Genomic DNA, 25030 nt, shown 5'->3' with positions numbered 1-25030 from the left:
GATTCACTTAAGCGTGATACCTGCTATCACCCGATCTGGCACGCAAAGGTTTGCGTGCTCAAAGGATTACTTTACGTGATAAGCGAAGGTTTGCACATGATCACGTGCGCGTTTCACATGAAACCTTATCACGCAAAGTTATTTTTTGTGCGCGCAAACCTCTGCGCACCAGATTGCTTGATAACTGCTGTGATAGCAGTTATCACGCTTTAGTGAATTAACCCCCATGTGTGTCTGTATGTGTGAAAGCATGCACACTTTATTACAGAAGAAAATGTTATTGATAGAGAAAATGCTCCCAGGGCTTTACTGCTGTCTGTTTTATCTACATAGGGAAAACTCATTCATGTGTGCACTAGACAATTGATCAACATAGGATCTCAGTTTACCTGTGCAGAAAACACAGAAACAGACAAGTGTGCTCCCAGCCTGAGGACAGGACAGCATAGTGAGATCAGGAGTAGCAGCTGGAAAAGACACATGTGCCCCAGTGGGCTTGATTCACTAACCGGCGCTAAGCCGATTAGTGTGCCTTATCACTTAGTGGCAGAGCCGGATTAAGGCCAAATGGCGCCCTAAGCAAATAGCAGATTTGGCCCCCCCTCTAAATAATATATATATATATATATTACACACACTCACAGTATATGTTAAGTGAGTGTTGAGTGAGGATGGAAGGAGGACGTTAGAACTAAGGAAAAACAACTGGGGGAGATGTATAAATTGAGAGCGGTAGTTAAAACTGAGCAAGCAGTCAAAGTTGAGAGAGATCAGTCAGGTTGGTGTGAGGAAAGGAAATATGGAGGAGGGCAGGCAGAAGCAGTGTTGTGCACTACAAGTAGCTAAAAGTACATCGCTACTCATAATCGGAATTTAAATTAGATAGCCCTGCCTGCGGCAGAGGGGGGTTAACTTACCCATGCCTTAGCCAATGCGCTTCCCGTCGCTCACATGCTTGCTTACTTCTTCCAGATTGTAAAAAGAATCAAAGGAGTGACATGGAACATGATGGGGAACGCTTCGGCTAACGCAGCGGCATGGGTAAGTTAAACCTCTCCTCTACTGCAGGCAGCGCTAATTTCAATTTCGATTACGAGTAGCTACCTACTTGCAGCTACTCGTAGTGCACAACACTAGTCAAATGTGAAGTTGTGATGAGGATGAAGTAAATCAGGGAAGGATAAGGCAAAAAAAAACTAGGTGCTAGCTATAGGGGCAGAAGGTCAACAAGGTGGAGGGTGGAGAAATCAGTATGGGGTGAAGCAATGCAAATTGAAAAATCAGCTGCAGCCAGTGGGGAAATGACAACACAACTTAGTTCCAGCTCAGGTACTCACAAATATGCACAGTGACACTGACTGCACTCACAGCAGGCATCCTATTCTGCAGCTGCCTGTAGTGTGAAGCCTCTCTACTTCCCATCCCCACGCAGTGAGCTGACATTAGGGGGAGGGGCGGGAATGCTGCACTGTGTTTGTTGAGCACTCGTGTGCAGGGCCGGCCCGCTCATGAGGCGGGGTGAAACATTTGCCTCAGGCGGCACATCTGGGGGAGCGGAACCCGCCTGTCCGTGGGTGGGGGGCCGCCTGCCGAGCTGGAGGAGTAGCAGGCAGAAAGGGGGTATTGGGCCTAGCGGTGGGGAGCGGGGTCGGACCCCCCTCCCTCGCCTGGGTCCCCCGATCTGCGGTCCCCTCCAGCTGTAAATAGTTAAGTACCAGTGACAGCGTATAGATTAAGAGGCAACGGGCGGGGATCACTCACCTTTTACTGGGCGGCGTTGCAGGAAGTGACGTCAGTGGAGCGCTCACTGGAATGCGGAAAAGGTGAGTGTTCCCCGCCCGTTGCCTCTTCATCTATACGCTGCCGCTGGTACTTAACTATATAATTAGAAAATGTTTTGACAATGTTATAAAATTGTGTCTCTCTGTATGAGTGCTGTGTCCTCCTCTGACTTTAAAGAGGAACTCCAGTAAAAAATAATGTAATAAAAAACAGTGCTTCATTTTTACAATAATTATGTATAAATGATTTAGTCAGTGTTTGCCCATTGTAAACACTTTCCTCTCCTTGCTTTACATTCTGACATTTATCATATGGTGACATTTTTACTGGTGGCAGGTGATGATGTCAGTGGAAGGAGCTATTTCCATATTCCCACAATGCAACAAGGCTCAAAGAAAGGAAAATGTCAGGACCATGGTCCTGACCTCGCACTGTGGGAGGGGTTTCACCACAATATCAGCCATACAGACCCCCCCCCTGATGATCCGTTTGAGAAAAGGAATAGATTTCTCATGGGAAAGGGGATATCAGCTACTGATTGGGATAAAGTTCAATTCTTGGTTACAGTTTCTCTTTAAGGCCTGTTGCACACCTAATATCAGCTGAGCGATGCGCTTTCGTATGACCCTGTGCCATGGTGCGGCAACAGGGTCATATGCATAGCATAGCACTGCCCCCCTGCTAGTAACGTATTCCTGCTGAGCAGCCAGCAAGTACACCACTGGGATTCCCGTCGTTACGCGATTGTGCGCCGCATCACACCGTGCTCCCGTAGTGCACACTTACTGTGTTGCCCATTTACTTGCATTACTGCATAATGTATGCGGTAGACACGGATCATGTGGAAATGTGCTGCAGCCTTTGAGTTTGCATTGCAACAATTGGGATATTTCCGATGCGTTGCGTGAAGTGTGCAAGTCTCCATAGACTTGCATGGCCCTTACGGCAGGAAAGCATTGGGGAAGAATAATGCGGTGTGATGCAGTGTACAGGTGTGTAAGGGGTCTAAAGGACACCTGCAGTGAGAGGGATATGAAGGCTGACATATTTATTTCCTTTTAAATTGTTTAAGGTTGCCTAGTTGTCCTGTTGGTTTTCCATGCATCAGTACTGTCTGAATCACACACCTGTAATGAGAATGCGGCAAATCCAGTCAGTCTTCGATCAAACGTGCATGTTTGTTCAAAGTTTATTGCTAAAAATATTATAGGCAGAGGCTAAGCAGGACAACCAGGCAACTTGCATTGTTTAAAATAAATATGGCAGCCTCCATATCCCTCTCACTTCAGGTGTCCTTTAAATCCAGAAAGCGATTGCGATTTACAAATCGAATCACTAGAGTGGAAAATACTTCTCATGATTTCTATGATAAAGTAGCAACCCTGGCGATTTAAAAATCACTAGAGATTTGTGATTTTGTGATTCAGCTGTGTAGTGGAAAAGGGCCCTAAGTGTTGATAATTCTGCATGATTTTGTATCATCTGCAAAGATGGTTACATCACTCTGTATGTGTTCCACTAGTTTATGCATAGATAACAGATTTTTTGACTCTTCCTGTACTGGATAACAATATGAAACTCTTGCATTGCTACTAATGTTCTATTTCTTAGCTGTAATACACATACAGTTCATCATTATCTCATAAGTATTTTTTGTTTTTTTGTTTTTTTTTTGCTTCAGGTTTGCTTTAATGAAGTAAAAAATAATAATTAAAAAAACTGAAAAAGATTGGACCTGTGTAAGGAAACGCGGAAAGGCCGCCGTCTCTCGAGGTGAGGCGGCTGTTTCCGCGTCCAGCATGGCGTCACAACGCGGAAAAAACGCCGCATGCCGCATAGGCAGTGCGGCGGAATCCGCATTGGTAACGTCGGAATCCGCATCAGAGGCGGCCCCCGCACTAGATACATTGCATGACAGTACTGGTGTGGCTGGGACTGATAGTCCACCAAGATTCAGACTTACACGCGCGCGAGCACAGAGGCAGAGTTTAAATAGCAGTTAAAAGGGAGTCGGCTGACCAGCTGGGTCAGCTGACAAATTCCACTGCTCCCATTGGACCAGCAATTAGGGAGGTCCTGGAAAGGTCCTAGAGTATATATACTGCTGGTTGTTCACTTGCTCTTTGTCTGGCGTGCGATCACATATGTGGGAGCACCCAGATCTGTAGTCAGATCCGCAAGTGTGCCGGGACCAGCTGGAGCTGTAATCCTACACTTAGCTAGATTCTGTTGATAGCTAAAGTACTAGTTTGATTGTGATTATCTGTTATGACTTTTGCCTGCCTTGACTACCCTTCTGAACTCTGATCTTGTACCTCGATATTTCTGATACTCTGTTGCCGAACCCCGGCTCGTTCCTTGACTCTGCTTCTGCCTCCTGATTTTGTACCCCGATATATCTGATACCCCGTTGCTGAACCCTGCCTGTACTTTGACTCCGCCTTTGCCTCCTGATCTTGTACTTTATCTGTCCGTGTGTGTACGACCTGGCTTGTCCGACCTCGAGAACCGACCTTACTGTTAGAGGCGGTTCCTCGCTCTGTTAGTAATCCTTCCTCCTGAAGGTTACTTCCAGTCTGTCCTTCCTACTGTCAGTCTGACTCCTCCCGTCTTGGAGAGCTCAGGTCTGCAGAAGGAATGTGTGCAGTACTCCTTGCTGCACTGAGGCCTAGTCCTCTAAGTGTTACTGTTACACCTAACACTACACTCTACTCAGGTGAACAGAGGTTCGTTAGTATATCGGATTATCAGTGATACTGCAGATCACGTATAATCTGGTATACATCTGTATTCCCAGTGATTCTGCAGATCACTGGTAATCAGATCCTCTCTGTGCTTCACCGATCGTTACAGAACGCCAGACCATAAAACAGATGGAACGCGCTGATCCTCTGACTGTGCTTGCCACTTCGGTGGATAGCATTCATCAAGCACTGGGCCAGCACAAAGCTTTGATTCCCTATCGGGCTCTGTGCGAACCCTCCAGATGTCAGTTGATTCAGTGCGATCCCCTCCTAGTGATGACATACGTATGCCTGTACCTGATAAATTTTCCGGCCACAAGTCTGACTTCTGGAATTTCAGGAGTAGAGTGTTGTCATACTTTGAGTTAAGACCCCGATCCTCGGGGACTGAGACCCAACGGCCAGGTCATTTTTATTAAAACACTGTTAACTGGGGATTCCCAATCCTGGGCATACAACCTATCTCCTACAGATACAGCTCTGACCTCAGTAGAGGAATTTTTTAATGCTATGGCCGTGATATACGACGACCCTGACCTTGCGGCAACTTCTGAGCGGAAGCTCAAACTTTTGCGGCAAGGCAGAGGGTCAGTTGAGGATTACGCGGCAGAATTTCGTAGGTGGTCTGTTACCACCAGATTTGACAATTTTGCTCTGATGGATTATTTCCTGTCTGGGTTGTCGGAGGAGGTCTCTGACTTGATGTTAACCTTACCCGAGCCCAGGACAGTCGATGAGGCCATATCATCGGCCATCCGAGTCGATCGTCGACTACGCCATCAGAGGCAGACTAGGGGCAGTCACCGGGTCAGGGTGACCTCGTATGTGGCACCTTCTGCTCCATCCTCAGTAACGGCATCTCCGCCTGTGTCACCCTCTCCGGCCGTACGTCCACCGGAACCAATGCAAATTGGTCGATCAAAACTGACCCAGGTGGAACGTAGGCGGAGAACAACAGAACAACTGTGCCTGTATTGTGCAGAAGCAGGGCATAGAGTGCGAAACTGCCCTAACAAGTCGGGAAACGGGTCTGCCTAGGAGTAGTGAGGGGTGACACCCTAGGCACATCATTCTCACCCCAAAAAGAGAAGAAGTTACTTCTCCCCTGTACTATTACATGGGATAATAAGTCTGTAGCCACTGAGGCTTTTATTGATTCTGGCTCAGCGGCCAATTTTATGAACCTTGAATTTGCTCAGGAGTTGGGTATTCCTCTCACTCCAGTAAGTCCCTCCATTCAGGTCACGGCAGTAGACGATTCCCCTCTGCAACGGGATCGTCCCCTGTCCCAGACTCCGCTGATGAAGGTTATGATAGGGGTACTGCATGGGGAACAACTTCAGTTTTTCGTTTTGCATATGTCAAACTCCACTATTATCCTAGGCATGCCATGGTTACAAGCCCACTCTCCACAGATAGACTGGGCTACGGGTCAGGTAACCAGGTGGTCCGATCATTGTCACCAACAGTGTCTAGGGAAGGTGACATTGGGTCAGACCAAGATTTACGTGGAGGGTGTTCCCGAGGTATATTCCGATTTTTCTGATGTATTTTGTCCCAAGTCTGCTGATCAATTACCTCCTCATCGCCCATTCGATTGCCCCATTGATCTCCGTGCTGGTTGTATGCCCCCTAGGGGTCACCTGTATAACTTGTCCGGTCCTGAGAAGTTGGCTATGCAGGAATACATTCGTGACAACTTAGCCAAGGGGTTCATTCGGCCCTCTCGGTCACCTGCTGGGGACGGTTTCTTCTTCGTTAAGAAGAAAGACGGGGGTCTTCGACCTTGTATCGATTACCGGGGTCTCAATAAAATCACGGTGAAGAATCGCTATCCGTTACCATTGATAGACGACTTATTCACGCAGGTCACTACTGCAAAGATCTTTTCTAAGTTAGATCTGAGGGGGGCATACAACCTAATCCGCATTAGAAGGGGCGATGAATGGAAGACGGCCTTTAACACACCCGACGGGCATTAAGTAGTATTTAGTGATGCCTTTCGGGTTGTGCAATGCGCCAGCCATCTTCCAGGAACTAATCAATGAGGTATTTCGGGAGGTATTGGGTAGATTCGTACTGGTATACCTCGATGATATACTAATTTATTCCAATAACCTCTCCGAACACAGGGTCCACGTGAAATTTATCCTAAACAAATTAAGACAGAATAGGCTCTACGCTAAGGTAGAAAAGTGTATATTTGAAGTGACCATGGTCACGTTTCTGGGATACGTAATTTCCACCTCGGGCCTCTCAATGGATCCTGCCAAGGTCACAGCCGTGTTGGAGTGGCCACAACCAGTGGGGTTGAAGGCCCTGCAGAGATTTTTGGGGTTCGCGAACTATTACAGGAGGTTCATTAAGTAATACTCCACGTTAGTGGCCCCCCTTACCAGTCTCATGAAAAAGGGGCGGATACCAACCACTGGTCTCCTGAAGCCGTGGCGGCATTTGCTCTATTGAAAAAATGTTGTTCAGCACCAATATTGAGGCATGTTGACACATCCTTTCCCTTTATTGTGGAGGTTGATGCCTCAGAGGTTGGGGTGGGGGCGGTGCTGTCTCAACGGTCTGGGTTGCAGGGCAGATTACACCCATGTGCTTATTTTTCCCGCAGGTTTTCACCTGCAGAAAAAAATTATGATATCGGCAACCGGGAACTTCTGGCCATTAAGTTGGCATTTGAGGAGTGGCGCCACTGGTTAGAGCGGGCAGAGGACACGATCACTGTCTACACCGACCACAAAAACTTGGAATACATCGAGGGGGCTAAGAGGCTGAGTCCCCGTCAGGCTCGGTGGTCCTTGTTTTTTACGAGATTCAGGTTTATAATCACGTACACTCCAGGCAGCAAAAATGTCAAAGCAGACGCCCTCTCCAGGTGTTTTGAACCTGAGACAGCACAGCCCCCCGCTCCTGAATCCATCATCCCGCAGAAACTGGTGTTAGCCACCACAGAGACTTGGGAGGATTGGACAGAGGTTTTGGGTCCCTTTCAGCGAGATGTTCCTGAGGGGAAACCCAAAAGGGGTCTTGTTTATCCCACTGCCATTCCGGTTACAAGTTCTGCAACTCTTTCACACCCACAAGAATGCTGGTCATCCTGGAGCGGCCAGAACGCAGGATCTGATTGCCAGGTGTGCTTGGTGGCCTTCCTTGGCAACAGATTGCAAGGAGTTTGTTAAGGAGTGTGCGGTATGTGCCAGGAGTAAACCCTCCCGGCTGGCACCTGTAGGAAGGTTGCAGCCTTTGCCCACCCCGAGTGAGCCATGGACCCACCTGTCCATGGATTTTGTGGGGGAATTGCCCAGGTCTGAAGGCATGTCTGTTATTTGGGTGGTAGTCGACCGGTTTAGCAAGATGGCCCATTTTGTGCCCCTGAAAGGACTCCCCTCAGCTCAAGAATTGGCCGAATTGTTTATCATTCACGTCTTCCGGCTGCATGGCATTCCGGAAGACATTGTGTCTGATAGGGGATTTCAGTTTGTGTCTGGATTCTGGAGGGCATTTTGTCACCAAATGGGCATGAAATTGTCGTTCTCGTCAGGCTACCACCCACAGACGAATGGGCAGACAGAACGCATTAACCAATCTCTGGAGCAATTCCTGAGATGTTACGTTGCGGAGGCACAAAGTGACTGGGTGAAATTTTTGCCCTTCGCGGAATTCGCCCAAAATAATTTAAAGAATTCCTCGTCTGGGTTTTCCCCATTTCAGATTGTAACAGGGAGGTCACCCAAATTCTCTCCTTTTCCAGTTATCTCGTCTCCATTTCCTGCACTGGAGGATTGGCAGAGGTCACTCAGGGACAATTGGGGAATTGTTAAGGGGAATTTGCAGAAGGCGTTTCAGTGTCAGAAGGGTCAAGCAGATAAGAGACGGTCCGTGGAATTGAAGTTTCAGCCAGGGGATCTAATTTGGGTGTCCACACGTCACTTGACCCTGAAGCAACCATCTACCAAACTGGGTCCCAGGTTTGTGGGCCCATTTTCTGTGATTCGACACACACAAGCAATAGAACACAGCAATACATGCATGCAGCTACATTTGAGTCGTCAGCAGGTGCTCGTCAGCCAATCAGGATGCACTGTCATACACCCTTTACCTGCCATACCACATCTAGCAGCCATTAGCATTCAGGTGGGAGGCTTCAGTTGGACGCAAATCGCAAGATTGCGTCGCTAGCAGGACCGCCCCGTGCAGGCATCCCTCCCACAGGGGTCCCTCCCTAACCGCTCACCTGTCCGCCATGTCCTAGAGCTGAAAAAAAACGTTTAAAAACACACGATTGGTTCGCACGATGGCCAGGGGCCCCGGACCTCTCTCACTGGCCGGGGCCCCAAGGCCAATGCGCGATACCTGGAGGGGAGTGCAGGTGGGCCTGGACCTCTCACACCCAGGCTCTGGACCTCTCACATCCAGAAAACCCACCACCACTGCCTCCATACTGAATGCTAAATTCGACACACACAAGCAATAGAACACAGCAATACATGCATGCAGCTACATTTGAGTCGTCAGCAGGTGCTCGTCAGCCAATCAGGATGCACTGTCATACACCCTTTACCTGCCATACCACATCTAGCAGCCATTAGCATTCAGGTGGGAGGCTTCAGTTGGACGCAAATCGCAAGATTGCGTCGCTAGCAGGACCGCCGTCCAACTGAAGCCTCCCACCTGAATGCTAATGGCTGCTAGATGTGGTATGGCAGGTAAAGGGTGTATGACAGTGCATCCTGATTGGCTGACGAGCACCTGCTGACGACTCAAATGTAGCTGCATGCATGTATTGCTGTGTTCTATTGCTTGTGTGTGTCGAATTTAGCATTCAGTATGGAGGCAGTGGTGGTGGGTTTTCTGGATGTGAGAGGTCCAGAGCCTGGGTGTGAGAGGTCCAGGCCCACCTGCACTCCCCTCCAGGTATCGCGCATTGGCCTTGGGGCCCCGGCCAGTGAGAGAGGTCCGGGGCCCCTGGCCATTTTCTGTGACCAAAAGAATTAACAATGTTACTTATACCATTGACCTTCCCACCAGCATGCGGGGGGTAAAGTCCTTCCACGTGTCCCTTCTTAAACCTGCAGTCCAGGTGGGTCCTACTCCTCCTCCTCCCGTGTTGGTAGATACCCAACCTGAATATGAAGTGGAAAAAATATTAGATTCTCGCAAAGTACAAAACTCGGTACAGTACCTCGTACATTGGAAAGGGTATGGCATCGAGGAGAGGCAATGGGTACCTGGGAACCGTATGCATGCGGATGAGTTAGTGAGGGAGTTTCATGCCTTACACCCCGAGAAACCTGGTGGGAGTTGTCCGGAGTCCACTCCTCGGGGGGGGGGTTACTTTAAGGAAACGCGGAAAGGCTGCCGTCTCTCGAGGTGAGGCGGCTGTTTCAGCGTCCAGCATGGCGTCACAACGCGGAAAAAACGCCGCATGCCGCATAGGCAGTGCGGCGGAATCCGCATTGGTAACGGCGGAATCCGCATCAGAGGCGACCCCCGCACTAGATACATTGCATGACAGTACTGGTGTGGCTGGGACTGATAGTCCACCAAGATTCAGACTTACACACGCGCGAGCACAGAGGCAGAGTTTAAATAGCAGTTAAAAGGGAGTCGGCTGACCAGCTGGGTCAGCTGACAAATTCCACTGCTCCCATTGGACCAGCAATTAGGGAGGTCCTGGAAAGGTTCTAGAGTATATATACTGCTGGTTGTTCACTTGCTCTTTGTCTGGCGTGCGATCACATATGTGGGAGCACCCAGATCTGTAGTCAGATCCGCAAGTGTGGCGGGACCAGCTGGAGCTGTAATCCTACACTTAGCTAGATTCTGTTGATAGCTAAAGTACTAGTTTGATTGTGATTATCTGTTATGACTTTTGCCTGCCTTGACTACCCTTCTGAACTCTGATCTTGTACCTCGATATTTCTGATACTCTGTTGCCGAACCCCAGCTCGTTCCTTGACTCTGCTTCTGCCTCCTGATTTTGTACCCCGATATATCTGATACCCCGTTGCTGAACCCTGCCTGTACTTTGACTCCGCCTTTGCCTCCTGATCTTGTACTTTATCTGTCCGTGTGTGTACGACCTGGCTTGTCCGACCTCGAGAACCGACCTTACTGTTAGACAGGGGCGTAGAAATAGGGGGTGCAGAGGTAGCGACCGCATCGGGGCCCTTGGGCCAGAGGGGCCCCAAAGGGCCCTCCCTCAACTACAGTATTAGCTCTCTATTGGTCCTGTGGGCCTAATAATCACTTCTATAGATACTTTGAATAGCGGTAACCATTAACAAACTGTTCCCCATCCCCTTCTTGCACCTCTGACACTGTAGTTGCCATTGGCAGGTTTTGGTGCGCCGTAGCAATTGTTATGTATAGAGTCCTTGGGGGGGCCCCATTGTAAAACTTGCATCGGGGCCCACAGCTCCTTAGCTACGCCACTGCTGTTAGAGGCGGTTCCTCGCTCTGTTAGTAATCCTTCCTCCTGAAGGTTACTTCCAGTCTGTCCTTCCTACTATCAGTCTGACTCCTCCCGTCTTGGAGAGCTCAGTATATTAATCACTACAGAAATTTTGAGCCTAAAAACTTGCTGTTTGGTTGAATATACCAACAGCTATACCCTGTTAGGACAATTCATATTCAGGGACTAGGATCATCGATCCCAAAATGAGCAATTTGCATGAAAAAGAAACAAGTAGTCCCCTTAATATCCATCAATAATGGTATTCTAACCACAATAATCTTAGGTTATAAATTCATCTTTATTACTAAATTCAAACGACATAATGATTAAAAACAATTAAAAACAACAATAAGGATCCCCTGGCCTCTTGCCATCCAATTTCCCTTGTAATATAATACAATAAAATCAAGATCCGCTCAGTCGGAGTGGGACCCGGGGTAGTTGGTGTGCTGATCAAGGGGCTTGTTTAAATAAACAGCCACTGAAATATATAATATTATAAATGTGAAAGGTTAAATAGCTGTGTCAGCGTAACCAACGTCCCAGGGAGCCACAAGGTTATAACATGGTAAGACAATTGCTGCTGGTGGAGGAAATGTGCAAAGATACAAATGCCTAAAATGCTGTACAGTATATTCAATGTAAGGTCATTTAGTAGTCATTAATGTGAATCAAAATAAGTGTTGACAACATTAGAAGTGACTGCAAGGTCCAAGAAGGACTGAGATTAGTGATAATAAACAAAGAGAAATGGTGCAAAAAGGAAAAATGCCCAGTGAATGCTGTGCTGAAAAGAGAACAGAACATGAAATAGATCCAAACAACCAGAATGAAATGACCACGTGTAGCAGACCAAATCCCGCAGTAAAGTAAGATCAAGCAACGTTTGACCATATAAAGAGAGCAGTATTTCATATGTCTGAGCAGAGCTTACCCTCGTGTGGGGAATAAGATGGGGCCGTGGGGATCCAGATCCTACCGGTTGCGCCAGAAGCTACCTCAGGGATAACGCTATCTCTCAGCTAGTCGCTTAAATACTAGACTTCCGCAATGGACGCGGCTGCGTCACCGGCGTGATCAGGCGCGCCGTCGCCATAGCGACAGCGCTGCCGTATCCGCCCCTAAAACTACGGTGGCTCCTGTCAGAAATAGTTCATTAGAAAGCATAAGAATCTCAAAATAGTCTCTATAGAGACATCTGGTGGTCAATACTAATAATACAAAGTCAGGAGGAAAATAGACGAAAAAGGTAAATGGAGGAAGACACTGCCTAGGACATCTAGTGGTGAAAAAGAAGAAAGCATCCTTTCACAAAAACTAATAACCATGTATTTGTAATTGTAGCCTATTTCTAAAGACCAAAATGCTGAAAGGACTTCTTGACCTATCCAATAGTTGCTTTTCATAGACATTAGTCACAAACAGTTGAATACAACAATGAGTTTAGCTGTGTTTTTCACAAAAAGATATAAAAATGAAAATGATACTAATATGCTAAATATAAATGTAAGACGTATCCAAAGGATCATATCCCTCCTGGATTCCTTAGCCCATCATCTTGCTGAGGATTAGTCCATGTAGCCAAGCGTAGATTCTTCATCACTTGATACATGAGATATTCAGAATGGAATATTGAACCCTAAAGGTTCAATCAGGGGGACTGTAAAGAATATACAAAGTATTAATACTCATCCTCCAGAGACGCAAATGCACATAGGTAAATTACCACATCTCCCAAACATAAAGAGAGTCAGACCGTCTTACCTCACAGTCCTAGAACAATAAAAAAGAAGCTATACAGATGTGGTTTATGAAGGAGATGAGGTTAAGATAATGTAAAAAGTCAGACCCTCCCACCATAGGGTCTTAGAGAATATCATAAGAGAGAAAACGAAAGTCAAATCTCCTCACCTTGAGATCTTAGAAAAGGAGACAGTATAAATAAAACTATAGATTTCCAAATTTCCAACACCCCCTATACACCCACAAAGGTGATATAGGCCAGAATAGTGTGGTGCCCACATCAGATGTGAAGTGATCCCAGTTTCATATGGTTACACTCTACCCTCATTAAGGTGGTAAGAAGCACCCAAACCCAAATTCCTCATTAAGGCCCATCGGGCATCTCGTACCTAATCTATGTATCCACTGTAACTCTAACTGTAGCAGTTTGGTTGTCTGATTGCCACCTCTATTGTTGAGGGATAATTTCTTGACTCCATAGACTCTCCATCTATCCATGTTTCCCGGTGTACAAAGTAAGGAATGTGCTGCCACTGTGGTGAGCATCTTGCCCTCCAGATTGTCTCTGGGGGCCAATTTTATTGTGGATCTGTGTTTCTGTATCCTGATTTTTAGAGGTTTTTGGGTTTGTCCTACGTACCTCTTCCCACATATGCATTCAAGCATATATATGACCCAAGGGGTCATGTAGATTCCGTGAGAGAGGATATCCAAATAAATATGTGAGAAAAGCATGGAGAAGAGCCAGATTTACGAACAGGGAGACTTTGCTACAGCCTTCTACCACCAAGAGGGAGAAACCAAGGGGGGACCAAATAGTCAGACTAACAACAAGATACAATGATAAATGGAATAAAATATATAAGATTGTACAGTCCCATTGGGGTATTTTACAAAGTGATCCTATCTTGAAACAACATTTAGCTAAGAAAGCCTCAATCACAGCCAAGAGGGCACCTACTTTACGTGACCAGCTGTGCCATAGCCACTATATGTCGCCTACAAAGAGTCTAAGTGTGAAAGGGAGTCACCCTTGTGGACATTGCTCAATCTGTAATCTAATGCCCCCAGTTAAATTTATAATTAATCAAAGAGATGACAGAAGGGTCTATTTACAAGATTTCATAAACTGCCAAACCCCTTGGGTCATATATATGCTTGAATGCATATGTGGGAAGAGGTACGTAGGACAAACCCAAAAACCTCTAAAAATCAGGATACAGAAACACAGATCCACAATAAAATTGGCCCCCAGAGACAATCTGGAGGGCAAGATGCTCACCACAGTGGCAGCACATTCCTTACTTTGTACACCGGGAAACATGGATAGATGGAGAGTCTATGGAGTCAAGAAATTATCCCTCAACAATAGAGGTGGCAATCAGACAACCAAACTGCTACAGTTAGAGTTACAGTGGATACATAGATTAGGTACGAGATGCCCGATGGGCCTTAATGAGGAATTTGGGTTTGGGTGCTTCTTACCACCTTAATGAGGGTAGAGTGTAACCATATGAAACTGGGATCACTTCACATCTGATGTGGGCACCACACTATTCTGGCCTATATCACCTTTGTGGGTGTATAGGGGGTGTTGGAAATTTGGAAATCTATAGTTTTATTTATACTGTCTCCTTTTCTAAGATCTCAAGGTGAGGAGATTTGACTTTCGTTTTCTCTCTTATGATATTCTCTAAGACCCTATGGTGAGAGGGTCTGACTTTTTACATTATCTTAACCTCATCTCCTTCATAAACCACATCTGTATAGCTTCTTTTTTATTGTTCTAGGACTGTGAGGTAAGACGGTCTGACTCTCTTTATGTTTGGGAGATGTGGTAATTTACCTATGTGCATTTGCGTCTCTGGAGGATGAGTATTAATACTTTGTATATTCTTTACAGTCCCCCTGATTGAACCTTTAGGGTTCAATATTCCATTCTGAATATCTCATGTATCAAGTGATGAAGAATCTACGCTTGGCTACATGGACTAATCCTCAGCAAGATGATGGGCTAAGGAATCCAGGAGGGATATGATCCTTTGGATACGTCTCACATTTATATTTAGCATATTAGTATCATTTTCATTTTTATATCTTTTTGTGAAAAACACAGCTAAACTCATTGTTGTATTCAACTGTTTGTGACTAATGTCTATGAAAAGCAACTATTGGATAGGTCAAGAAGTCCTTTCAGCATTTTGGTCTTTAGAAATAGGCTACAATTACAAATACATGGTTATTAGTTTTTGTGAAAGGATGCTTTCTTCTTTTTCACCACTAGATGTCCTAGGCAGTGTCTTCCTCCATTTACCTTTTTCGTCTATTTTCCTCCTGACTTTGTATTATTAGTATTGACCACCAGATGTCTCTATAGAGACTATTTTGAGATTCTTATGCTTTCTAATGAACTATGTCTGACAGGAGCCACCGTAGTTTTAGGGGCGGATACGGCAGCGCCGTCGCTATGGCGACGGCGCGCCTGATCACGCCGGTGACGCGGCCGCGTCCATTGCAGAAGTCTAGTATTTAAGCGACTAGCTGAGAGATAGCGTTATCCCTGAGGTAGCTTCTGGCGCAACCGGTAGGATCTGGATCCCCACGGCCCCATCTTATTCCCCACACGAGGGTAAGCTCTGCTCAGACATATGAAATACTGCTCTCTTTATATGGTCAAACGTTGCTTGATCTTACTTTACTGCGGGATTTGGTCTGCTACACGTGGTCATTTCATTCTGGTTGTTTGGATCTATTTCATGTTCTGTTCTCTTTTCAGCACAGCATTCACTGGGCATTTTTCCTTTTTGCACCATTTCTCTTTGTTTATTATCACTAATCTCAGTCCTTCTTGGACCTTGCAGTCACTTCTAATGTTGTCAACACTTATTTTGATTCACATTAATGACTACTAAATGACCTTACATTGAATATACTGTACAGCATTTTAGGCATTTGTATCTTTGCACATTTCCTCCACCAGCAGCAATTGTCTTACCATGTTATAACCTTGTGGCTCCCTGGGACGTTGGTTACGCTGACACAGCTATTTAACCTTTCACATTTATAATATTATATATTTCAGTGGCTGTTTATTTAAACAAGCCCCTTGATCAGCACACCAACTACCCCGGGTCCCACTCCTACTGAGCGGATCTTGATTTTATTGTATTATATTACAAGGGAAATTGGATGGCAAGAGGCCAGGGGATCCTTATTGTTGTTTTTAATTGTTTTTAATCATTATGTCGTTTGAATTTAGTAATAAAGATGAATTTATAACCTAAGATTATTGTGGTTAGAATACCATTATTGATGGATATTAAGGGGACTACTTGTTTCTTTTTCATACGTCTTGGAGAGCTCAGGTCTGCGGAAGGAATCTGTGCAGTACTCCTTGCTGCACTGAGGCCTAGTCCTCTAAGTGTTACTGTTACACCTAACACTACACTCTACTCAGGTGAACAGAGGTTAGTTAGTATATCGGATTATCAGTGATACTGCAGATCACGTATAATCTGGTATACATCTGTATTCCCAGTGATTCTGCAGATCACTGGTAATCAGATCCTCTCTGTGCTTCACCGATCGTTACAACCTGGTACTGACCCTTGCAGGACTCCGTTTCTAACAGTGTCCAATTTTGAGTTCTATCTGTTTGCTATCACTCTTTACCCTGTTTCTTAACCTGTTCTCTTTTTTTTTTCCTAATGTTGGGAAGATTTATGCATCATAGTTTGCTGTGTTTTCATTTTTAAGCATATATAAAAAAACGAACTGAAACAAACAAGCGAAAACAAACCTGGACTTTCACCCATACCGATACACTCCCATTAAAACAAACTCGTACCACCCAGTAACCTGACCGCCGCACTCTGCACCTAGAGCCACCCTTAACTATGCCTCTCCTCCCTGCAGCCATTCACCAATTCTCGCACCCATTACACCCCACAGTCCCACTCTGCACCCCCCCCGACCCAAATCCCATCGACAAAATGACTAAATCTCTAATTGGCAATATCCTCCCATTGCTGTTTTAAGATGGACCATTGATTGCTTCCCTTCAGTTCCCCCACCTTGTTGCTTCTTTCATCATCATGTACCCTATCTCTAAAAGAAATGTCAATATCTCCCCTTTCCACTCACAGATAGAACAGGGATTCCTATCCTTCCATTTTAGTGTAATAAGTCTTCTCGCAATTCTTACTCCCAAATCCACCAATGACCAAAAGGACCCGCACCCAGCAGATCTTTCCATAACTTGAATGCCAGAGATTACTATTAGGGGATCCAAGGGCGTTTCTAGGGTCCTTGGAGATCGGGGCACCTGCGGGCACCAGGCGGGGAGGTATATGCGGCGCGCGCAGCGGCAAAAATGGGCGTGGCCATGAGGTGAGTGGGCGTGGCCATGGGTGGGGCCAAATGTACATGAACTTAGCAGCGGTGTAAGCTACAGATAACGGGCCTGCCCATCGAAATATTGGATGGAGCCCCCTGTCCTTTATTTGGATAATTTACAATCAGTATAGGCATAGATCAAAGATGTATACGCACATACAATTTTGATTGGTCAATCACTGACCCCCAATTTTACCACACCCGTGTAGTAAGTGAGCCAACAGACAATGAATTTTATGAACAGAGCTAAAATTGGCTAATCAAAATTGTATGTGTGTACCAGGCTTTACAGCTAATACTGTACATACTGAAAGTAGCAGGGATCAGCATACAATATAGCTGGTTTACAATCAGTAAAGGCACAGAGTAACACCTTACACTGTACACACTGGAGGTAAATCAGCACACAGTGCAGGCACTAGAGAACAGCGTATACTGTACATACTGTAGGCAGCAGAATTCAGCACACTGCAGCTAGCGTGCCAAAAATATGAGGATCACGTTGTGCGGCGTGCTTATCGCGCCGCACCGAAAAATGGGTGGGCCATGGACCAGAATATAGGTGTGGTAACGGGTGGAGACAAATTTACATGAACCTAGCAATGGTGGGACATTAGATTATGACAGTGGTGGCGAACCTTTTGGAGGCCGAGTGCCCAAACTGCAACCCAAAAGTCACTTATCTATCGCAAAGTGGCAACAGCAATTTAAACTAAATACTGTACAAACGTTTTAACTTATACATGAACATTATGGAAAATCCAAGTTGAAAATAAACTGTAAAGATAAACAATTTCATCCATCCTACTCCTTAAAAATGTATTCAATTTTTTAGAACCTCCCAGTTTTATTTTCTGTTTTAAAAAGCTAAAAAAGTAGGTTTAATGCTATTGTCTCATATGATAAGGATTCAGCTTTTCCCATAGTCTCGCAGTTAGCAATCATGTGACCCCCAACAAGACAAATTCAGCAATCATGAGGCCCCCAACAAATCATGAGGCCCCCAACAAGACAAATTCAGCAATCATGAGGCCCCCAACAAATCATGAGGCCCCCAACAATACAAATTCAGCAATCATGAGGCCCCCAACAAATCATGAGGCCCCCAACAAGACAAATTCAGCAATCTTGAGGCCCCCAACAAATCATAAGGCTCCCAACAAGACAAATTCAGCAGTCATGAGGCACATAAATAGACAGCATTTCACATAAATAGGCAGAATGCCCCCTTAATATGGTAGCCCTCCAAGTTAGGTAGTGAGTGACAGGGACCCCCAGGTTAGCTAGTGAGTGACAGGCGCCTCCAGTTAGGTAGTGAGTGACAGGGACCCCGATAGTGAGTGACAGGGAGCCCCTTTAGGTAGTGAGTGAGTGCCAGGGAGGCCCTTCAGGCAGTGAGTGAGTGCCAGGGAGCCCCTCCAGGCAGTGAGTGAGTGCCAGGGAGCCCCTCCAGGCAGTAAATGAGTGCCAGGAAGCCCCTTCAGGCAGTGAGTGACAGGGAGCCCTTTAGGCAGTGAGTGAGTGACAGGGAGCCCCTTTAGGCAGTGAGTGAGTGACAGGGAGCCCCTTTAGGTAGTGAGTGAGTGCCAGGGAGGCCCTTTAGGTAGTGAGTGAGTGCCAGGGAGCCCCTTTAGGGAGTGAGTGAGTGCCAGGGAGCCTCTTTAGGGAGTGAGTGAGTGCCAGGGAGCCCCTTTAGGAAGTGAGTGAGTGACAGGGAGGCCCTTTAGGGAGTGAGTGCCAGGGAGCCCCTTTAGGGAGTGAGTGAGTGACAGGGAGGCCCTTTAGGGAGTGAGTGAGTGCCAGGGAGCCCCTTTAGGGAGTGAGTGAGTGAGTGACAGGGAGGCCCTTTAGGGAGTGAGTGAGTGAGTGAGTGAGTGACAGGGAGGCCCTTTAGGTAGTGAGTGAGTGTCAGGGAGTCCCTTTAGAAAGTGAGTGAGTGCCAGGGAGCCCCTTTAGGCAGTGAGTGAGTGCCAGGGAGCCCCTTTAGGAAGTGAGTGAGTGACAGGGAGGCCCTTTAGGTAGTGAGTGAGTGCCAGGGAGCCCCTTTAGGGAGTGAGTGCCAGGGAGCCCCTTTAGGCAGTGAGTGAGTGCCAGGGAGCCCCTTTAGGGAGTGAGTGCCAGGGAGCCCCTTTAGGAAGTGAGTGAGTGACAGGGAGGCCTTTTAGGTAGTGAGTGAGTGCCAGGGAGCCCCTTTAGGGAGTGAGTGAGTGACAGGGAGCCCCTTTAGGGAGTGAGTGAGTGACAGGGAGCCCCTTTAGGGAGTGAGTGACAGGGAGCCCCTTTAGGGAGTGAGTGAGTGACAGGGAGGCCCTTTAGGGAGTTCGTGAGTGAGTGACAGGGAGGCCCTTTAGGGAGTGAGTGAGTGAGTGAGTGAGTGAGTGAGTGAGTGAGTGAGTGAGTGAGTGACAGGGAGCCCCTTTAGGGAGTGAGTGAGTGACAGGGAGCCCCTTTAGGGAGTGAGTGAGTGCCAGGGAGCCCCTTTAGGGAGTGAGTGCCAGGGAGCACTTTAGGGAGTGAGTGAGTGCCAGGGAGCCCCTTTAGGGAGTGAGTGAGTGCCAGGGAGCCCCTTTAGGGAGTGAGTGACAGGGAGCCCCTTTAGGGAGTGAGTGAGTGACAGGGAGGCCCTTTAGGGAGTTAGTGAGTGAGTGACAGGGAGGCCCTTTAGGGAGTGAGTGAGTGACAGGGAGCCCCTTTAGGGAGTGAGTGAGTGACAGGGAGCCCCTTTAGGGAGTGAGTGAGTGAGTGAGTGACAGGGAGGCCCTTTAGGGAGTTAGTGAGTGAGTGACAGGGAGGCCCTTTAGGGAGTGAGTGAGTGACAGGGAGCCCCTTTAGGGAGTGAGTGAGTGCCAGGGAGCCCCTTTAGGGAGTGAGTGAGTGCCAGGGAGCCCCTTTAGGGAGTGAGTGACAGGGTGCCCCCCTAGGGAGTGAGTGAGTGACAGGGAGGCCCCCCCTCCAGCCGCCGCGCGCTCCCCCCCCCTTACCTCGCAGCAGAGTCAGACCTCATGATCAGCGGCGACCCGACCAGTACCAGCGGGCGCCGGACGCACCTGCTCGATATGCGGAAGTGATGTCACTTCCGCATATCAGTGCGGGCGCTGGGTCCTAGCGCCCACACGATTGGTCGCCGGCTTGCCGCCTGATCCTGAGGTCTGAGGACGCGGCGGCGGCGGCTGGAGGGAGCCGCTGACAGAGGGGGCGGCCGGGCGGAGATCCGTGGCACCCCAGGACAGATTGGGGGCATGTGCCCCCCCAAAATAGGGCTAGCGACGCCCCTGAGGGGATCTAGGTCAACCGTTAGATTCAACCATTGCTTAAAAAAAGCTACTATTTCTTTCCAGAATCTTTCCACTACTGGGCACTCCCAGAGCATATGTGTGAATGTACCTGAGTTCTGATTGCATTTCCAACAAATGTCACTAGCCACCAGGCCGTACCTCGCCATTCGTACTGGCGACAAATACCATCTACTAATTAATTTATAATGCGATAATTGCAGGTAAGCATCTGGGACAGGGGTGCCTCTGGCCTTTCTGTCACCCCAGGCAGGAAAATCTGTGGCGCCGCCCCCCCCCCCTTTTTTTTTTTTGCCAATGAGTGTACTGGGTAGCAAATACTTAAAGGTACCACCCCTGTTTGGATGGGCTCCCCTCCCTGGCTATGCTGTGCCTTCTGTTCGTGGCTGACTCGTGCTCTAGAACTGAATCCAGGAGAGTGTAGCATGCTCCGTATACTCTGCTTTCTTTGTATGTCAGTGCGTCCACCCGGCTGTGCACAGCAGCCACTGCCACGATTACTTCAGAAGTTTTACTGAACGCTCCAGGCAGAGACTTTTGTGCACAGCCAGAGAGAAGAGCTGACCTACAGAGAGCATGGAGTCCACAAAGTAACTGCCTCCAGTCATAGCCACAAACAGGAATAAGTGGCACCAGGGAGGGGAGCCTAAACCAAACTTAAGGTATTAGGGCCCAAGAGTACATACCTTGATAAATAAATGGTTATTGGGCACATTGGCCTAATCCCATGTTACTCCATCCAGATAGATGATAGATAGATAAAGGCGGAGATAATTAGACAGACATAGGGAGACAGAGGCAGTGTGAGAGAGAGAGAGAGATAGGGTGAGAGAGTGAGATAGGGTGAGAGAGAGAGATAGGACAGATATAGGGTGAGAGGGGGGGGGGGGCAGAGATAGATAGATGGGGAGAGAGATAGATAGATAGATATAGGGAGAAAAATAGAAAGATGGGGTGGGGGTGGGGGGGGGGGGTTGGAGAGATAGGTAGATGGATTGATAGATATATAGGAAGCTAGATAGATAGATAGATAGATAGATAGATAGATAGATAGATAGATAGATAGATAGATAGATAGATAGATAGATAGATGGATAGATAGATAGAATGAGTGTGTGAGAGAGAGAGAGAGAGAGAGAGAGAGAGAAATATAGGTAGATATAGGGAAAAGAAGAGAAAGATGGGGGGAGGGATGGATGGATATAGGGAGGGGAATAGAGATAGATAGAAGAGTGAGTGAGACACAGACAGACAGACAGAAAGACGTACTACCAGTCCATACCTGACCTGTCAGAACACAAAACACTGCAGTGCACAGTAACACACTCTGAGTCACTGGGCACACAGATGCCCATGCTGTGCTTGTTTACACAGCAGTTACAACCCCCCGCCACCCCCCCCCCCCCCCCCAGTAAGAGAATATCAAAGCCGTGCTCTACACACCCAGTCTGCTCTGCCTCTCACATCCTCCCCCACCCGGCCAATAGAAAAATAATTCTGCTGCAACTTTCCTTGCTACAGTCACAGCTCCCCTCGTCCTGCAGCCAGAGCTCAATGAGGCAGAACGCTGACCCTACATTATTCCCTGGAGACGCGTGACCCAGCCAGCCCCAGAAGACAGTGACAGTGTGAAGGCAGAGAGAGCAACTACCTTCCCAAGTCCCCGCAGCCTCACAGTGCTCTCAGGTCACTCACACAGGTCACAGCAACCCACGGAGTTGAACGCTGACTCTTCTCTCTATGGCTACTCCCGGCACATGTTAACCTAACTTCCGTGCGGCGGGGGGCAGAGCTAAAGGTGGAGGCGAGGCAGAGCACATTTGCTCTAATTCTATTGGTCCAGGGGGCGCACGAGGTTGCGGCTATAGCGACTTAGGAAAACACACCAGCAGGGAATGAATGAGTGTGTTCCAGGTGCACTACAAGGTCCAGCTGTCGCCCCCTGATGGCAAACGGCGCTCCAAGCAGCTGCCTGGTGTGCCTGTGCCTTTAGGCGCCCCTGATCTGGGATGCTCCAGATGTTTTCAAAAATTTTCAACCAGTACCCCCTCTCTAATATACATCCGGATCCGGGTCAGATATCCGAGTTCAAACTTTTCTGATCCGAATCGGATATCCGACCTCAGTATCCGGGTATCTGGGCGGATTCGGTTATCTGGATAGAAAAACTGGAAGTGGCCTTTAAATTGCTTTAAAAACATTTTTTAGGGTAAATGAGGCATGTAGCATCATTATTTTTTAAAGTCAAACACTCATTGATTATGTGGGGACTTAAAATCCCCCCCCCCAAAAGGCTGTCAATTAACATCAGGACTAGGTTCCAGACAGCGGTCGTGCAGCCCACATTGTGTCCAAAGTTCAACCGCACAACTGGGACATGGCAGTTTTCAGCCCAGACACCTCCAAAAAATTATGCAGCAATTGTGTTTTGGGTTAAATATAGGTGATATTAGCACAGCAGCAGTGGCCTGTGGCACCCTGGGGGTGGGAGCAACAAAGGCAGCAGGAGCAGGGCAATGCAGCAGCAGCAGCAGATGTAACGTCTGCCAGGAGCATGCCGGACGTGGCACTTGGCAGTGGCACTTGGCACTTGTCATGTTGGATTTTGCACTTGGCACTTTGCACTTGGTACTTGGCATGTGGCAACTACTAGCGCTGACTGCAGTACTACAGTACTAACTACACAATAACACATTAATCCTATTCCTTAATCCCTAACCTAACCTACAGTGTTGCTTGCGAATCTTCGCCAAAGTAATTTTCGCATCGAAAATCCCATTTTCCCTTTCGTAGATTTTTTGTGAAAATAAGCTTACATTTTCGCATTTTTGCCCAATAGCGAAACTTAAAAGGAAAGTGCCATATTTTCGCCCAAATACTAAATTTCAAAAATAACTGCTATATTCAACATGTGCTTAGCATGAAAATTCGAAAATTGATAGGAAGTAAAGAAAAGGCCTGTAAGTGCAGCGCAGAGGAATCTGCAAGGCCGCACATGATAGAGTAGCCTGCCAGGAAGTGTAGGGTTAAGTTAGTGGGCAGAGGCTGGGAAGGAGTAGGCGGAGTGAGTAGGTAGTTTGAAGAAGGCGGGGGGGCGGAGTTAATCAGACGGGCTCGAGACGGAAAGCTGAGAGGACACAACTTGCCTGGCAGCATGGAGGATTTGGAGGCCTTAGTTGCGAGGATCCGAGCGGAAGCGGCGTCCAGGGGACCGGAGTGGGTCCAGCTTCAAATGGCGGCCATGGCGGCGGTTCCCAGCACGAGCGGCCAGCAACAGGAGCTGGGGCAGAGAACCTCCAGGCCACCGGAACGGCTCAGCCCAGAGCCGACCTCGAGGTCGCAGCGGAGGGGCGGGAGCCCGGTGAATGCACCTCCGGCGCCCCCTGCTGAGAAGGCAACGGCAGGTGGGTCAGCCGGGAGGTCAAACAGCGGGAAGGGCGGCAAGAGCGGCTCGGCGGGAGGAGGCAGAGGAGGAAGAGCGGCAGACATGGGGCCAAGACGGCGGCGGCGGCCTCTTCATACCAGGCCGCGCGCACCTCCAGCAAACAGAGAGGCGGTGGCAGAGCGAGCAGTGCGGGCACCTCCTCCTCGCAGAGCGGGGGGAAGGGGGCCAGAGAATCTTCCGCAGATGGATCTTCCGCCGGTAGAGGAGAGGAGACAGCGGCAGCCAGGTCGGAGGGTGAGCGGCCAGAGGACAGGGGCCAGCAACGGAGCAGCCAGGCAGACCACGCGGCACGCCAGTCGGGAGCGGCCGCTGGGGGGTCGCATGACGCAGCACCAAACCAGGATGGAGGGGCATCTGCATCGGCAGGATCCGGAGCAGCGGTCGGGCAGGTGGGAGTACCTGCGCCACCAGGTGAGGCCTCTAACTCTTTGAATGTTACCAGCATGTCATATGGGGGTAGTTCAGGGGTGCACGGGGGACAGGCACAGACTGGGGGGGGGGCTGGGGGGGCAATGCACAAGCAGTGATTATCCCGGCCTTGGAATCCTTCATGTCAGGGATGAGGAATTTGTTGGGGGGCCCCTCGGTAGCCCTGGGTTCACCTGTGGGGGCGTGGGCTGGCCAGGTACAGACACCAGTCTCCCCCTGGGTGGCCCCTCAGAGAGATCTAACACCGCTAGGTGGGGGAGGGTCAGTTCTGCAGCAACCAGCTGCAGCGGGTCCGGTAGTTTCCCAGGTTCAATCAACAGGGGTGCGGGCACCGGCGGGGCTGCCTAGCTCAGAAGTAGCAGTACAGACCATTGAGGTGGAGGTTTCAACAGCAGGGGAGGTGGACTCAATTAGGATGGCAGATGCGGCGAAATCGGAGATGTATGTGTGCCTTATGGGACCGTTAGGGATTCACCTGAAGGCGGAAGTTCGTGAACGCATCTGGAAAGGTGAGTTCGTGGAAATATTCTCGCTGTTGCAACTTGTCAAGTTCAACTTGGATAAGCTGAAATCCACCAAGTCTAAGAAAGAGGAGGAGGAACGGCGCAGGTATCGTTTGATACCACGCACGTTTCAAAACTGGTTGCAGGCTTTCGAGATTTTGGCTTGTGTGATCGGGGAGAAGAACCCTGAGTGCTGTTCTGTGCTCGTCTGTTATCAGAACGCAATCGGG

The 25030-nt window shown here is 48.2% G+C and overlaps 1 protein-coding gene across 1 annotated transcript in view; it reads right to left on the bottom strand.

Annotated features, from left to right (window-relative positions):
- The window catches only part of LOC137522896 (carcinoembryonic antigen-related cell adhesion molecule 1-like), a 340663-nt gene that overhangs the window by 71438 nt on the left and 244195 nt on the right, over positions 1-25030 (bottom strand). The gene's annotated exons all lie outside the window — the stretch shown is intronic.

Source organism: Hyperolius riggenbachi, chromosome 6, assembly GCF_040937935.1.
Source record: "Hyperolius riggenbachi isolate aHypRig1 chromosome 6, aHypRig1.pri, whole genome shotgun sequence".
NCBI classification, from domain to species: Eukaryota; Metazoa; Chordata; class Amphibia; order Anura; family Hyperoliidae; genus Hyperolius; species Hyperolius riggenbachi.
The sequence above is the reverse complement of the archived record's forward strand: the minus strand, read 5'-3'. Positions and strand labels throughout refer to the sequence as shown.